The sequence below is a fragment of the Caretta caretta genome, chromosome 14 (assembly GCF_965140235.1).
Source record: "Caretta caretta isolate rCarCar2 chromosome 14, rCarCar1.hap1, whole genome shotgun sequence".
Lineage (NCBI taxonomy): Eukaryota > Metazoa > Chordata > Testudines > Cheloniidae > Caretta > Caretta caretta.
Genome location: NC_134219.1, coordinates 12,518,210 through 12,534,449, shown reverse-complemented (window position 1 = coordinate 12,534,449; position 16,240 = coordinate 12,518,210). Strand labels below are relative to the sequence as shown.

Genomic DNA, 16,240 nt, shown 5'->3' with positions numbered 1-16,240 from the left:
CAGATAACGCTAGGTCTGATCTTGATGACTCAGTCTGCTTTTAACATACTGTCTGCAGGGTCTCTCGACACAGAAATACATGTCCAATTTTTTTAATAGGAGCAAGTATGTATTCTAATATCCTCTTCTATTGTCACATGTAGATGTGTAACAGCACATCTGAATTGCATACTATTAGCCTAAAGAAAAATGTTATCAGTATTTAAGTGTCTGCACATTTGCAAGATTAAAAATGCTCCTGATTGACAAGAACTACAGTATACACAATTATAGTAATATATAAATTGTATGCTGTAATATTATAACATTTTATTTCTGTAATTTAAAAAATTCTGCAATTTAAAAACTTATAGGCAAGTTTTGCTCAATGCTTAGCTGTTCAGATTCACAAAGTTAAGGATGACAAACAGCACGAATGTTGTAGAATAATGAAATACCTACAGTAAGGATACCTGTATAGGGAAAATAATTCACTTTTCCTAGGTAGAGGCCTGGAAACTCTGATTCAAGCCAGTCTTCACGCCTAAGTGAAATGGACTCCTAGTGGACAGTAGTCCAACTGCAGTGTGCATTGCTAACGTAAATTAGCATAACTGATCTCGCGTTGCTGAAAGACATAATTGTAGACTTCAGCCCTGCTGTACACTAGTATTATGAATATGAGTTTCAGTTTTTAATTTTGGCACTCCCCTAATATTCACAAAGGAAGCATCATCCCCAAGGAAGAACCCTCTTAAATTCAACATAAAAGATTTACTAATTTTGAGTCCAACCCTGCCTTTCATGTATACTCAGAAGAGTTTTGAGTGTATGGGAGTGAAGGATCAGGCACTATATGTAGTAAGAAAATTACTTATTCTAGTTGACAGTTTACTGTTGTTACAGTCACCAAACAGCTGGATGCTGTACAAGAGTTACAAGCAAAACTGAGAGGGCCTGGAAAAATAAACTGCTCTGTCCTCTCCAAATAGATATATTTTGGCTTACTAAATAGCTCTAACATGCATCATCCAATTGATTATTTTATACGTAAAGCACTTGTCAAATCAGTCTCTGACTACAAGGTGGCAGTTACTGGAAAAATGATTTGCTGACAGTTGTAAACTGTGCTGCCTTGTGCATGGTGTATGCATGTGGAGAAACCACGATAATGAGAGTGAATTCTGCTTTGGATACAATGGCCAATTCTCCCACTGCAAGAGTAAATGGAAGTTATGCAGATCCAGTTTGAAAGAATCAAGCTTTGCATCACAGTGTGACAAGATTTCTTAGATTATAATCACCTTGTAGCATCCATATCATTAGCACAACTGTATTATGGCTGAATTATGCCTTATGGATTCTAAAACTATGTTGGTAAGGACATTTTTTACCTCTCTCTGGTCACTTTGGACAGTTCTCAGTTGCATTGCTGTAAGTCAACAGTTGCTCCAGTGAAGACAGACCTACATTATGCCTCCCTAGAACGTTCAGTCATGCAGGATTATCCTACAAATGGGATTTTAAACTGCTTTCTTCCTGCTTTCACAATAACTCACATCCCAAGTAACAGTGAGAGGCCAAAGTCATCCTTACCTGAACTCCAGTGAATTCATTAATAGGGCCCACTGTGTCTTTTTATTGTGTCTGTATATTTTTAACTTTTCCATTTATCATGGAAGTCAAACAACTTTGTCAAAAATTATAATGGGAACAGGGAACAATAAGTTCTATACAGAGTGCTCCTAATTAAACTAATGGTTAACACTGAAACACAGCTGGTGAATGCCAACTTGGGAAGAGTGTACCCTTAAATAATGTTTTACATTTGAAAAAGGGGGTGGTGAATTTCACTAGATCTTCTATTACTCTGCCTTCCAGTATATTCTGAATTGCGATTTAAATGGGTCTTCTCTTTCTGCACAACTCAGTCGAATGCACGTCCCAACACACGGACAATTTATTTGCACTTAATTATTCCCAGATTTTCAATCCATGCATGTAGACTATGCTCAGTTTCCATTATTGTTGTTGTTGATTTAAAATCATACCATCCTTTCGTGTCTTTCAAATCAATCATTTTGAGGGCTTCTACTCAGATGGCCCAAAACAGAGTTATTACAGTTAAGAGCAATTCCTCCTTCAAGATTTATATAACTATTTTAAGTGAGTTTAAGCATTGGGAATATGTTATCAAAGAATGCCAGAGAAGAGAGAATGTGCCTAGATATGCTATACAAAGGACTTCTGCATTTTGACCTTGATACAGCAGGGTATTTAAGTATGTGATTAACGTTAAGCAAACAAGTAGCCTCACTGACATCTATAGGAACACTCACCTGCTTAAAGTTATGTACATTCTTAAGTGTCACGTTGAAGTTGAGGCCTTAGATACCAAGCTAATAGTTGCTCTAGGAATGCTGTAGAGAGGTCAACAGATTAGACCGGGGTAGGCAACCCTATGGCACACGTGCCAAAGGCGGCACGCGAGCTGATTTTCAGTGGCACTCACGCTGCCCGGGTCCTGGCTACCGGTCCGGGGGGCTCTGCATTTTAATTTAATATTAAATGAAGCTTCTTAAACATTTTAAAAACCTTATTTACCTTACATACAACAATAGTTTAGTTATATATTCTAGACTTATAGAAAGAGACCTTCTAAAAACGTTAAAATGTATTACTGGCATGCAAAACCTTAAATTAGAGTGAATAAGTGAAGACCCAGCACACCACTTCTGAAAGGCTGCCGACCCCTGGACAGTGAAATTCTGAAGCTGAGGCATGTTCAAAACTGGCAAAGAAAAGGAAAAGAAAAAGATAGCCTTGCACTTTAAAGTTAGAGTTCTGGGCCTGATTTTCAAAGGTTGCTGAACTCTTGCAGCTCCTGTTGAAGTTGAGCAGAGTTGTGGGTGCTCAGTGCCCTGGAAATCAGGCCCTGAGTGTATATAAGAAATTACCTCAAATCTATGCTTTAATGATCATGGAACTAACAGGGTCAGAAGCTACATTTGGTTGCTATTAACATTTCAAGGCACAGAATTTCATTTCTGTGTCTGTTTGCTCAATGTAGTGTTTTTAGTCTCTACAGCTTATTTGCTTCCTCCAATCAGTATCAGCCATCAATGTGAACTAGTCCTTGCAACCACATAAAAAGATCACATGGTGCTGAAAATTATCATCAAATAGTAAAAATCTTTATAAACAAGGGATTTAAGGTGGCAAAGGATGGTTCTATTTAGAGCCCATGTTACATGCTTTAATAGCATCATATATACTGTTTATGAAGAACCACCAGAAAGCAAACCCCATATTATGCTTTAAACCGCTCCCGATAGTGTAGTGGTGGCTATGTGCCCAATTCCTATGATTAAACAATGGCATCAGGGAAAATCACTGAGAGTTTAAATCTCTTGGATCATCATTATAAAAATGTAGTTTTAATATTTTCCTTTCAGTACAGTGTTGGCCTCTCTGCAGAAAGAAATTAATCACAAACTATTTAAACTTATGAGAGATCTTGTAGTTAAATGTTTGTCAGTTGCACAGACAGCATCAGGTTCAAGGGTGTTCTTTATCTCAGGCAGGAATTTGGGTGTAATAAAGAAAAAAAATCTGAAATCTTTTTTTGAAAAAAAAAAAAAGTGTAACAAATGATCACAGATGATAAAACTGTCATTAGCCTTAACAACATACCCAGTGCAAAATTACTGACCTCACTTGTACGGAAGAGACAGGTGAGCAAGTACAGATGGTGCATCCTGCATGACAGTTATTCTGCCAGGCCTAAGCAGACCGCCTGAGTGCAACCAGGGATTGTCAAGCATTAGAGGAGCACAGTGGGTAGACTGCCAACTGCTCAGCACATATGCCAGTGATCCAAAGGCTGACCATGCCTTCAAGCCTGTATACCACATGCCCTCGGACACGGAAGGGGATATTTTCAAGAGGCATGTTGACTTTCAATAGAAATTGTATGCCAAACTGACATTTGTGCTGTTGACAATCTCTGTTGTGTGTTCTCCCATCCTAATATCCTCAGGTGCAAGACTGCAATCTTCATCTGCTGGTACGTGGGGACAAGAGGCTCCTTATGCTTTCTACCCTCACTAATACGGAGGGCAGGATTTTGCCCTTAATATTTAACAGATGTCGCTCTAATCTAAAGGTAAGTCTTTCAAGCTCTTCATATCTGGAGGCTGCTCATCTTGTACTTCCACAGTTGCTTACTGAGGGAACTTCAGCAACAACTGAGAACACCCACCCACACAATGTACACATGCACAACGCGGCCAACACTGACTGAACTGAGCACAGACCAAGAGCAGAGCTGTGTCGCCCTGTGGACAAAGGGCCTGAAGGTGGATGCCATTATCCAGTAGCACAGTAGTCTAGTGAACTGCCCACGGGACTGCCCACCAGGAACTCCCAAATTCTAATCCTGCCTTTGCTACCAACTCCTTCTGTAGTCTTTCGGTCAACAAGAACTCCATCTTACTCCCACTGAATTCAGTGGACTATTGACTTCATTGCTAATTGGATGAACACCCTTAACCCCTTTGACACTGGCACTGGCCCAGTGTGCTGTACATTCTCTCTTTATAGGAACCTGCCATTATTTACTCTAATTTTTGATTCACACAATTATATCCAAGATTTAAACTTTAAAGTTTCTTCAGGATAAGTTTTCTGAGAGAAGTGAGGCCTTGTATTCTAGGTAGAGCTTCATTTTGTAATACCACTCTGTACTGAGAACGGTCTCATTTTTTCATCATTGGCCAGTTTTACAAAGGGAAATGGGGTTGCTTGAAATCAGTGCTCTGCTTTTGTAGCCGAGTTGAGAACTGATCTCTACCATTTCTGGGGTGCCTCTGAAACCAGGCATAAACCCAATCTGCATCCACGGGGTTTGCAATAAGATCGGACAACAGGAAAGTAGGTTAGTTCAATCTTTTCAAAGTTCAGAGGTGAAATCTTGGCCACACTGAAGTCCATGAGAGTTTTGTTATGGATTTCAATGAAGCCAAGGTTTCACCCCCAGATCTTCCAAACTCACATGAACGGATTCTCACATCTTTATTTGCAAAACCTGTTCAAGCCAAACTCGGGAGGCGGTTGCACAGCTTTAAATGCAACACGTTTCTTTGGCAGTCAATTGAAGCTAGAATATGCAGCGCCGTCCTATTTTGGCACAAAAATGTCCTCAAGTTTGAGCAAATGTCAAGCTGCGTGAGGCTCCAATCTACCACAGTGGACAAGTTTCCTGCACAGAACAGAGCGTTTATATAGCTTTACGCACACTACCAGTCTGAAGGCACACACTGCCTGATACATGAGCACAGCCTTACATCTGGGTGAATGCAGACAACTTCTCGAAAGGAGACCCACTCGTTTTCATTATTAACATTCAATAAAAGGTAAACCGAACTGTTGATAACACACATTGTTTATTTACATTAGGTGTAAATGAGAGAGTGTCAGAGCTTGAATGTTGTAAAATTACTCTCTCTAGACAGGTGAGGGGAGGTTTTTGCTCTCTTGGAACATAAGTCTGGAGGTTTACACATCCATAATTAAAATACAGCAGGCATACTTTACTTTTAAAAGTAACACATCAAAACTGTTGGTTTTGGCTTATATGTTTCTCAGTGCGTATTGCCCTCTTCATAAAAGCCTTTCCACCATAAGACAGAGACAATACAGGCATCTCCTTCTTTCCCTAAACTCCTACCAACCAACAAAAAGAAAATAGGCAATAAGCTCTAAAAAAGAAAAAGAAAAACGACTCTACCCCAAGCAGAATTTTTACTCCCATAATGAAGTGCCAGAGACCCCATGAAGTCTACTAGGGACTTTGCAATTGCTATTTATTTTAGATGGAAAGCACCAAGGGGTAGATTTTTAAAAGTAATTAAGTATCTACTTCATACTGAAACCAATGGAAGTTAGGTGCCTAAATACCTTCAAAAATCTGGCTCCCAGATACTACAACGATGAACAGAGCAGCATAAGACAGATGGACAGATGTTTTGCTTTTAGAATTGTTGCTATTCATTTATTTCAACACCATTGAACCAAGGCTGGGATTTCCAAAGCAGCCAGGTATTCAGCTCCCACTGAATTTCAATTAAGAAGAGGGCACCTAACTCCATTTGGTTCCTTTGAAATTGCCCCGACTAACTCAATAAGACCAGAAACAATAGTCAACTGTTCATCAACTTTTCTCCATCCTGCAGGTACCTCACTCAGTGCTGGAGCACCTTTTAACGTGCTCACTCACATGGAACGGCAGGGAGATGGAACAGATGCCTTCAGTTCTTGTGCTCCCGGAGCGAGTTTGCGAGTGAACTGTTATGAGGAAGCTGCTGATGCCTTGTGGGAAATCTTTGAAAAACATTTTATTTGGAAACAATTCTGCATGTACCCCATAGCATATTTTCTCTATTTCGTTCCTCTTAGTCTGGAATTCTTATGAGAGCAGTTGTTGCTTTTTGGAGGTGAAGATTTCCATTACTGTCTGATTTCAGACAGGATTTCCATGCCTAAGCTGAAGCAGCAATTAATGCAGACTCTGTTTCCACATCTCCTACAGGCTGGGGGTGTGTGTGGTTTTTTGCTTGTTTTTTTGCATTGATGCAGAACGTCTGGCATGTTGGCTCCGACAGGAGTCATACTGAAGGGGATTGGGGAACACACACAAGCATAAGTGGAGGTTTGTTCCCTTCCCTTCTTAGTTAGGTATTTTCTGAACAGTTCCCCATAGCTCTGCTTTGCACATATTGACACGGATGAAAGTGAGGTGGTGCTCTGAAATGTGACAGTAAAAGTACATTTTATTTATTTAAATTTATTCAACACAGAGAAGAGAAGTACTTCACCCCGAGATACAAGCACCCCTTACAAATCTTAACATTTACAAAAAATCACACTAGACTGCTTGGAGTTCCATACTCATTGCATCTTACTACCTTCACCTCAGATGTACCCAGTCTGCAAATAAAAAAGTTTTTAATAAGTGCCAGCCCTGAACACCCAACTTGGGATCCAAGACCGCAGCTGGATTCTTTTTTTCCTTCCACATCATTACAAATGCTAAAGGTATCGAATGACAAACTATATCTTCAGTTACACATGTGCAACTCGTTTTATTAAATTATACCCTGTGTTACAGCCACACAACCTTGTTAGCCTTCAGTTCAGTGGCAGAGGAGTAATTCTGTGTGTTCTGCAGTATATTTATTACTGGCCGCTATGTATGAAAAGGCAAGAAACCAGCTTGACTGTCACAACCCATGTTAAGTCTCCAGGAGTGGCAGTTTGAATAAAAAATAGCTTTATATTGGTAAATTAATTAAAACTGATATGGAATCAGAGAGACACACTAAGTCTGGAACCTTACAGTGCTATTTTTACAGTCAGTTTTCAGAGACGAACCTCACTTTAAAGCACACATAGACTGAAGCAAGGGAATTAGACACCCATCCAGCAAACACATACGAGTTTATCTTTAAGAATATGAGCAGTTTTGTTGAGCAAAGAGCATCGATGCACATGTGCAAAGTTATTCATGGGTGCAAGAGATTGCAGAATTGAGGCCTTCACGGATATAGTAGCTACAAGGATTATTATCTTTTTCATTAAATTCACAACAAAATCATGCTGATTTTTTTAAATTATAAAATCGAGTTCTTGTTGGATCCATTTGACAGAATTCTGCCTTCAGCTACGCCATGGAACCCCATTGCCTTGGGATTGCACGTAAGTAACTGAGGGTAGAATTCTTCTTTCCCTCCCTCCCTCCCAGCCAGTGATCAGGCCACACTCCCAATGACTTCAAGAGGAGCAGGATTTGGCCCTTTGTATCTGTGAAATCCAAGAAAGAGCAGCTTTAAGGTGCATGCAGTAGAGATTTGATGAAGCTGAACCCGAAGGTCCCGTAATCTTACTTATGTTACACAATGCTACATTATATTTAAAGATGCACTTCTGGGACTGTGTTGCTGATACCTATTATTATACAATGGCTCCCAGGGGAGCTATTGTTGAAATAAAATCATTTTTATAAAATAAATGAATAAGCAAATCAATACATAAAATAGGTTAAAACACACTAAGATATACAATTGGCATGTAAGTTGTATAGCTTATCAGTCAAGCATTTAAGATTTACCCCCTTCATGTTCAGAGTTGCTCGGTAACTTAAGTGTTTCTGTGTGTTTAATAATGAATGTTTAAAACCACCAGGGATCCTATCTGCAAAGCACTGTACAGGGTTTATGCACATAATTTCAAGCTACTGCTGTGGAAATTTACCCCCTGATGGAATTAGTGGAATTTTAGTTCTGCAAGAATATGCTGTTCTGATAAACAGAAGTATAGCTGTGCCAAGTTAAGAAACCTCTTAATTTGCAGAAAGGATCCAAAAATATCTTTATAGACTTGCTTAGTCACTGATTTCAGTTTTTAGTAACAAAATGCATGCACTGAAAATATTTACATTATTCAAACAGTGCTGCCCAAGAATGGATTTGGCAATTTTGGAGCATTAATCTGCAACACCCTGCAGCTTTTCCCTTTAATTTTTTAAGGGATATAATAATTATTTTTTAAAGTTTATAGCCCTCAGTGGCTATAAACATTCATTATACATAAGTGCAATACATTAGATGCCTTTCCAGAACACAGAGTTGTATCTAGACCCAACTGTCTGCGAGTGGCATTGCAGATTGGAAACAAGCAACAAGCAATAACTCACTTCACTGATACAGAAAATACATACTTTAATCTTGTTAATTTTTTTTATATGAATTCAAGGAGAGGTTATAGAAATAAAGCCAATAAGGACAAAAAATGAAGGAAACTGGCAATATTACTCCCAGTGACAAAAATGATTTTGTTTAACGCAATATGAGCTTACAAATGAGAGTATGAAGCTTTTAAATATTTTGCCAGATGGCTATTTCATGGGGTTTCTATAACCTAACAGCTATTCGCCAGTACAAAAGTATTTGATGTGAATGGATGTGACGATGTAGGAGTAAAAAAGAATGGAAAGGGGATCAGATTCTCATCTGCAAAGAGATACACTTGGTGCAGGTCAGGAGAGTAAGGTAGCCAGTTACAGCTCCCTGATTCTCAGGCTGCACTGGCTCTGACAGAAATTAGAGCAACTTAGGGGCTGCTCTAACTTACAATAGCTGGTCATGATCCCTCCAAGACCAACTGAGTTGTGCCAGGGGGGTGAAGTTTGGCTCTGCCTCCTCCCCACTTCTGTCATACCATCACCCCAGTGTGAGATTGGTGAAGGAGTCAACTCTGCCAGCTTTATGCTGGATTAAAACTCATTTCCATGATGGGATTCTCAACTGGTCAGCTGTGGCCAGACTACCTGCTTTGCACTGCCCAAGGAATGCGAAGGACACAGAATTTAGGCTGTAAACTCTTTGGGATGGGGACTGTCTTTTTTTTTTTGTTTGTTTGTCTGTGTTTGTGCCTCACCTGGCCCAAGGGAGTCTTGATCCACAAATGGGGCTCCCTAGGCTATATGACAATGCAATTAATAAATAGGAATAATAGAACTGGACCTGAGAATCTGGCCTATTATGTTACAATACATAGATGTTAAATTATACAGTCATATGAACAAGAAAATATACTATATCTTCATGCTGAGATTTACAGTGTTGCACTATCATCAATGATAAAAAAAATCTACTATAGTCAGGAATGACCATGAATGTATGTTTATTCCTTTGATGGGATAATTCGCTATCTGTTACTTTGTGTTTCTTTTCTGCATACAGGGATCCCTCATAAAAACTTTTCAATTATCTTAGATAACTTGATAACGTTACCTCAGAATGTGCAAGTACTCCATGCCCTAACCATAGGGAACATTGCAAATAGGACCTGATTCAGTGTCACGGAAGTCAAGAAAACAACAAGGAGTCTGGTGGCACCTTAAAGACTAACAGATTTATTTGAGCATAAGTTTTTGTGGGTAAAAACTTCACTTCTTCAGTTCTGTGAGGTTTTTACCCACGAAAGCTTATGCTCAAATAAATCTGTTAGTCTTTAAGGTGCCACCAGACTCCTTGTTGTTTTTGTGGATACAGACTAACACAGCTACCCCCTGACACTTGAAGTCAAGAAAAGGCTCTAACTGATTTCAGTGTAAGGACAAGACCTAAAATTTAGTAACACTATCCAATTATCCAAGACAAAATAGGAAGAGTTTAAAGGGTGACCACTGTATTTGTTCATTACTTTTAAATACAGTGTATTACTGGAAACCACTGTTTTTGGAAAGTTTATACAGTCACAACTTCTACTGTTACTAACCACATACTTTCAAATAGTAATTATTGGCCTCTCTCTCTCTTTTCCCCCCTGGTTCTGAGACATGATCCTGCACTATTGAAGGGGTTGTTTTGCTACTGGTCTCAAAGTCAGCAGAATAAACCCTTGATGAGCATCCCAGAAGTGACTCTTGCTAGAAACTCTAAGCACTAGGCAAACTCCAGTCGGCATTTGGAAATTAAAGGGACTTTGCTGATGTTCGCTGTCTAAAATGTGTCCTGCCTTCAACAAGATCAGTTTTCAAGGATCCCCTGTGCTGATCCTAGATAATCTACCAGTTTCCCCCAACGTCAGCTGCAAAACTAATCAAGTTCCAAACTGAGAGGACTAGTTGGTACAGAGGGTTAACTGAACCAGCTTTTCACCTCTGTAGACCAAATTGTGTTTCAAAGCCATAAACGAAAGGGGTTTTTTTTTTGAGGTCTTCCAAACCCCATCTTCTTCAAAACCTGGGTGTGACCAGAAAATATACATTTTCCTTTCCCAAGTCCTGGTTTTTGAGCTGAGCAGCTTTATTGGAGATATGGCTTTTTCAATGACTACAAATATGCTCAGTGGAAGCTCCAAGTAACAACGCAGGTTGGAGCAGACATTGGAAATCTAAGTATCCTGGGGACTCAAGATTTTGTTTCTTAAAATATGATTTCATAGGATCAAATCTTGAAGCTGTCACTCAGTCACAGCTCCATTTAAAGTCAGTGAAAGTTCTGCCTAACTAAGGACTTAGTAAGGAGTCCAGTCCATCCATATAGCTTAATATGTAAATAGAAAAATAACTCTTAAAATCAAATACAATTTTTAATACAGAAGAAAAAAGTATATTTAGATTAGGTTCTTAATGCAAGCCTCAAACTAAGTCCTGCTCTGCTTGCAGGACATGGCATTACTCATGTGAGTAAGGCAAACAGGACTTGGCCCCTAACTGCTGGCATAAGTGAAAGCTGCAACTACAAATTTTAAGGTGAGGAAGAAGGAAATTCCAAAGGACATTAAGACTGGCAGACCTAAAAACAAATAGTGCAGTATCTGGAGGTTGTTACCCTCTAAAGCAGTGGTTCCCAAACTTTAACAACCTGTGAACCCCTTTCATTAAAATGTCAAGTCTCACGAACCCCCTCCTAAAAATGAATATTTCCAGGGATTTTCTCCTTTACCCGAGTATAAATTATAAAAGCAGTGATCTTGGAAATATAAAATTTGTTTTTATGACATGCTTATTACACACTATTATTAATTATTATTTATAATTACAGTATTTTTATTACATTATGAAAACAGCAACACTCTTCCAAGATCTCACTTTTGTAGCTTGTATCACTTTGAATAAGCCAGTTATAAGAGAAGGCCTCTATGTTTCATCAAGGGGTATCAGATGTGAAACAGCATGAACATATTTAAGAAACCAACTCATCGTTCCTCCTACTCAAGCATTCAGGTCTTGAGCAGTCCAGGCAAACAACACGCGTTACAACAAAGCTTAAACTTGTTCTTTGTCATCATTTTAAAAACAATACTAGCTGCCTATTTAATTTTAAAAACAGCAAAAAAAATCCACCTCCCTTTCCATTTCTTATAAGGAGTCTTTAAGTTTAAATCTCCTCTGTGTGATAGATATGCTTGCTTTGATCTGCGTAGCTCTTGGAAGTCTAGGGGCTCCGGGCTGCTGACCAGGGTCCCTAGGGACAGCTCTGTCTGCCATTAGGGAATTTTTTCCCCGAGAACTCCCTGTAACATTTTGCGAACCCCAGTTTGGGAACCACTGTCTAAAGTATATACATACATTTTAAACAGTAAATACAGTATGACAATGGTAGGACAAAAACTATATTTTATGCACACTCCTTCAGAGAGCCCAAGCACCAGTGTGTTTATTCTTAGTAAGTCCAGTACCATTCCGAATCATAAGAGGTACAGGTGAAAGTATAGATTTTCAAAGTGAGGTCACAGTCATGGTATGTCTAGGCCAAGACTTAGATCTGCTGTACCAATCTCGACAATATTCCTTTAGGTGAGAGCATTCTTCAAGATTATTTGGCAGCAATGTAAATTTGTATGGTAGCACAACTGTAAAATAGTCACCTTTTTTCCTTTCCGCATCTGCATTAATGTGGATTGCCTGCACTTATCAAGAGCAAAGCAAGCCCCATAAAACTCAAGGGTAAAAATTTAAGAAGCGTCTCAGGGACTTAGAAGAATAAACCCCATTTACAAAAGCCCTGTAGGGTCAGATTTTTAAAGGTATTTAGGCACCTAAAGATGCAAATAGGTGCCAAGTAGAATTTTCAAAAGTGCCTAAGGCCCCGACTTTTAAAGATTCTGAGATGTTGCTACATCTAACTCATTTAGGAGCATAAGTATTTAGGTGCCTTATTCCTATCGAAATAAATGGGAGTTAGGCACCTAACACCTCTGAGGATCTGGTCTGAAGTCTCACTGAAGGCCAATGCGAGTTAGGTGCCTAAGTTACATTTGAAAATGGGACTTGGACTCCTAAGTCATTTCAATTTTCAATTGTTTTTTTCACCCAAAGTCACATAGATAACTATTTAGAAAAGTAAGTTCAAACATTAATTCTGGAAGTCTGTTTCCTACATTATATCTATCTATATCTGCTCTGACAGCGTATCAGACTGTCCATAGTTCGTCATGGTGAAAAACAGACAAAATCATTTACTATTCTCACTTCTTGTTCTCAAATTATATACGTGATGAACTAAATTTGATGCAACTGCACAAAACTCAATGCAATTATACTAGGGATGAATTTGGCCCCATCAGTTTACTTTGCAACAGTCATTTGATGTACAGTACTTTTTTTTAAAAAAAAAATCTTTAGGAGTTTTACTCTTCTCACAGCTGATTTACCATCCTACGTATGGTTAAAATATACTAGTAGCATGTGTGACAGGTAGGGCAATGTCCAGCAATATCTTTGGGAGATCTTACTGTACTAAGTTTATGTACCATTGTGGGCTAGTGATCGTATTTAATTCCGGGGGGGGGGGGGGGAAGAGGGGGAGAAGATGACCACAGCCCCTACAGGAACTAAGAACATTGGGGAGTGATCAGACAAATTGAAAGGTGATTAGGCAACAGGTGCCAGCACCTGGAGAAATTCACCTATACAAGTTCAACTGGATTCTCCAGAGGCCAACAGACTAAGAACGGTCTATTGGATACATAGCCCAAGTTTAAACTGATCCAGGACCTGCTTTCTGATCCAAACAATGGACAGGACCTTCTGTCCAAGGGGACGGCCCCAATTATTAGGGAAGGGTTGGAAGGACTGATACCAACAAGAGTCCGTGTGGAGATGGGGTGATCTCTGGTAAGCTAATTAGCATGTGTATAGGTTCTCATTATTTTTAATGTGTTTTCTCTGTAAAGCTTTTATCTTAAGAATAAATGTGCTTGCTTAGGAAGAGCTGTGTGGTATCTTAACTGAGGACCCTATTATAGCCTCTGAGGCAAAGGAAAATCTGGCCTGCTTAGGCAGTCTCACTTGCTGGGGAATTCACAATGTAGGGAGGGAACTGAGTAGCCTGGAAATACCCCTGTCAGGAGGGGGAGAAAGATGCGTGCCTTCAGCCAAAAGAGTTGATCTCTGGGGAGACTTAGTGCATCATAGAGGGGAAATATAGATGCAGTTGCCTTGAACTGTGACAGTATGTTTTTTAATAGTTATACAAAATGAACCATAATGCTTAGCAAAAAAATAACTAGAGAAAAATTGTCTTAAATTAGTATCCAATGTTAACTTCAATTACATGGAGCAGATAAGTGTTTAAAGCATGAAACCATTAGCTTATATTTTTAAGGCAATTGTTTTATGGAGGATGGGGAAAAAACCATGAAAGAATGACAAGAAAAAGCCCTTTCATAGGAGAAGAGTTTACAAATTTCAGACTGATTATTTATGATAAATGTCTAGTGACTATTATCCTAAAAGCAATCATCTGTGCAACAGTTATTTTAGCACAGTGTAAAATAGTATTATACTTTCCTGACATTAATTTGTCTTGATTATTTATTCTAATGATTTTTTATTTTTATTGGTACATTGAATTACGGAAAATGCAGCATAATTTAATTTTCACTATCATATAGGAAGAAATCACTGGAGGCATTATAATGATGAACGAACAGCTATGCTAATACCACAAAAAAAAGATGCAAAAATGATTTATGTTACTTTCTTCTTCTATTTGCAGTTCATTAAGTCACTGTCTTCTTGTAATGACCAAGTGAAAATTAAAGTACTTCAGAGAAGAACTTTAGGTTCAGCATCATTAGAGGAAGAGAAATGGGTTCTTTGATGAACCTGACTGCAGAAATCTATAGAGCACAACTTAATCAGACTACACATTGATCTTTGATGCTAGAAGGCAGGCTTAAGATTGAATAAATCTTTTTAATGCATATTTTGGTTTTTAAAAGTAGCATATGATGCATGAGAATGATTTATATTCAATATACTTCAAATTCATAAGGTAAAAAATGGTATACAGTGCTTTCCTTTGTCCTCAATGTAAACACAAGCCTAAAGCAACCAGTTCCCTATACTGTAAGATGTTTAGCTTTTAAGACAGTATTTGTGACAGTGAAGAACAACTACACACCAAACCTAGGAAAACATCATATTGGTTGTTACTAATGAATTTTGAAATCACTCATGATGAACAACTTTGTTCATCTGATAAATGGCTTTGAGACACAGGAGAGAATAAATAGTACAGATAATAGCGAACACCTATGTAATTAAAAAACCTTACTTTTGCCATCTTTCCTCTAGACAGATCCAAAAGTACTTTATTAGATGGTAGGCCAAATTCTAGTCTTACATCCTTGTAATCCTACTGCTTCGATGAGGTTGCTGCAAGGGTGTAATAGAACAGGATTTGGCGTCCGTTGTGGAACATAGTAGTTATTCTGCTCCAACAACACTACACAACAGCAACGAGGACAGAAAAATAACTTCTGTGCTTTTAAGTTACAGAAGGAATTTATATCAGCAGAACATGAACATCAGAATTAGAATTTTGGCTAGGACACAAGGGTTAACAGCCCACCTTTTCTTGAAAGTGCCATCACTTCTTTAGTGACCACAATTGGTCAGGTTACACACATACTCAGTACATACTAACACACATGTACATATACAAGTATGACTAGTCCTATTCACTTGTAATGAGTTGGTGTTTTAGGGCAAAATTTTCAAAGACACCTACATGACGCAGGAGCTAACATCTCATTTTCAAAAGGGACTTAGGCACTTCGGCTAAATTCCATTGACTTTCAATAACACTGGCTCCTGAACACCAGATTTTAAAAGTTATTAGGTATCTAACTTCCACTGAAATCAAAATGAGTTAGGTGCCCAAATAGCTTTAAAAACCAGAGTATACTTCCCTTTTGAAAATGGGACTTAGGTGTTTTAGAAAAATTTGGTGCTAATCTATTTAACACCCTGGTATGGGGTGGTGGAGTTGTTATAAGATAGTGAACTAAATTCATCCAGGCTGAAACTCCATTGATATCAGTAGAGTTATACCAGGATTGTATTTGGCAAACTGAGTCTTCACTGAATCTTTTGGTTGTTTTGTTTCAGGTTAGGTACCATTGTTGGGAGTCTTTCTTGAGCTGTGGCATACAGGACACTTACACTGCCAGTATTCTGAGGCTCAAAAGAGCATGTTACTTCCATTCTTGAAAGTCTGCTTGGCTCTCCAAACAAATACAACAGTGAAAGAAGTATCAATCATAAAAATAAATTATAATGCACCTTTTTCATTTCCAACTTCCTATTCAAATAATGTGCCTATTTGACTGTCACAGAGCACAACCTTCTCAATTTGCACTGATACCGACAAAGCTATAAAGCTGCTAGCCATTAAATAAAAATACA

General features: G+C 38.6%; 1 protein-coding gene and 1 long non-coding RNA gene across 6 annotated transcripts in view; one reads left to right on the top strand and one right to left on the bottom strand.

The window, feature by feature from the left end:
- CA10 (carbonic anhydrase 10) overlaps nucleotides 1-16,240 on the bottom strand; it is a 328,547-nt gene that overhangs the window by 121,857 nt on the left and 190,450 nt on the right. The gene's annotated exons all lie outside the window — the stretch shown is intronic.
- Nucleotides 1-16,240, top strand: part of LOC125621287 (uncharacterized) — a 279,878-nt gene that overhangs the window by 256,279 nt on the left and 7,359 nt on the right. For 2 of the 3 annotated variants that reach the window (XR_012664892.1, XR_012664893.1), the window contains one exon: nucleotides 4,019-4,144. This is a non-coding gene — a long non-coding RNA (uncharacterized LOC125621287). Of the gene's footprint in view, nucleotides 1-4,018; nucleotides 4,145-6,212; nucleotides 9,775-16,240 lie in introns of those variants that run through there. The other variant, XR_012664894.1, reaches the window with a different exon arrangement.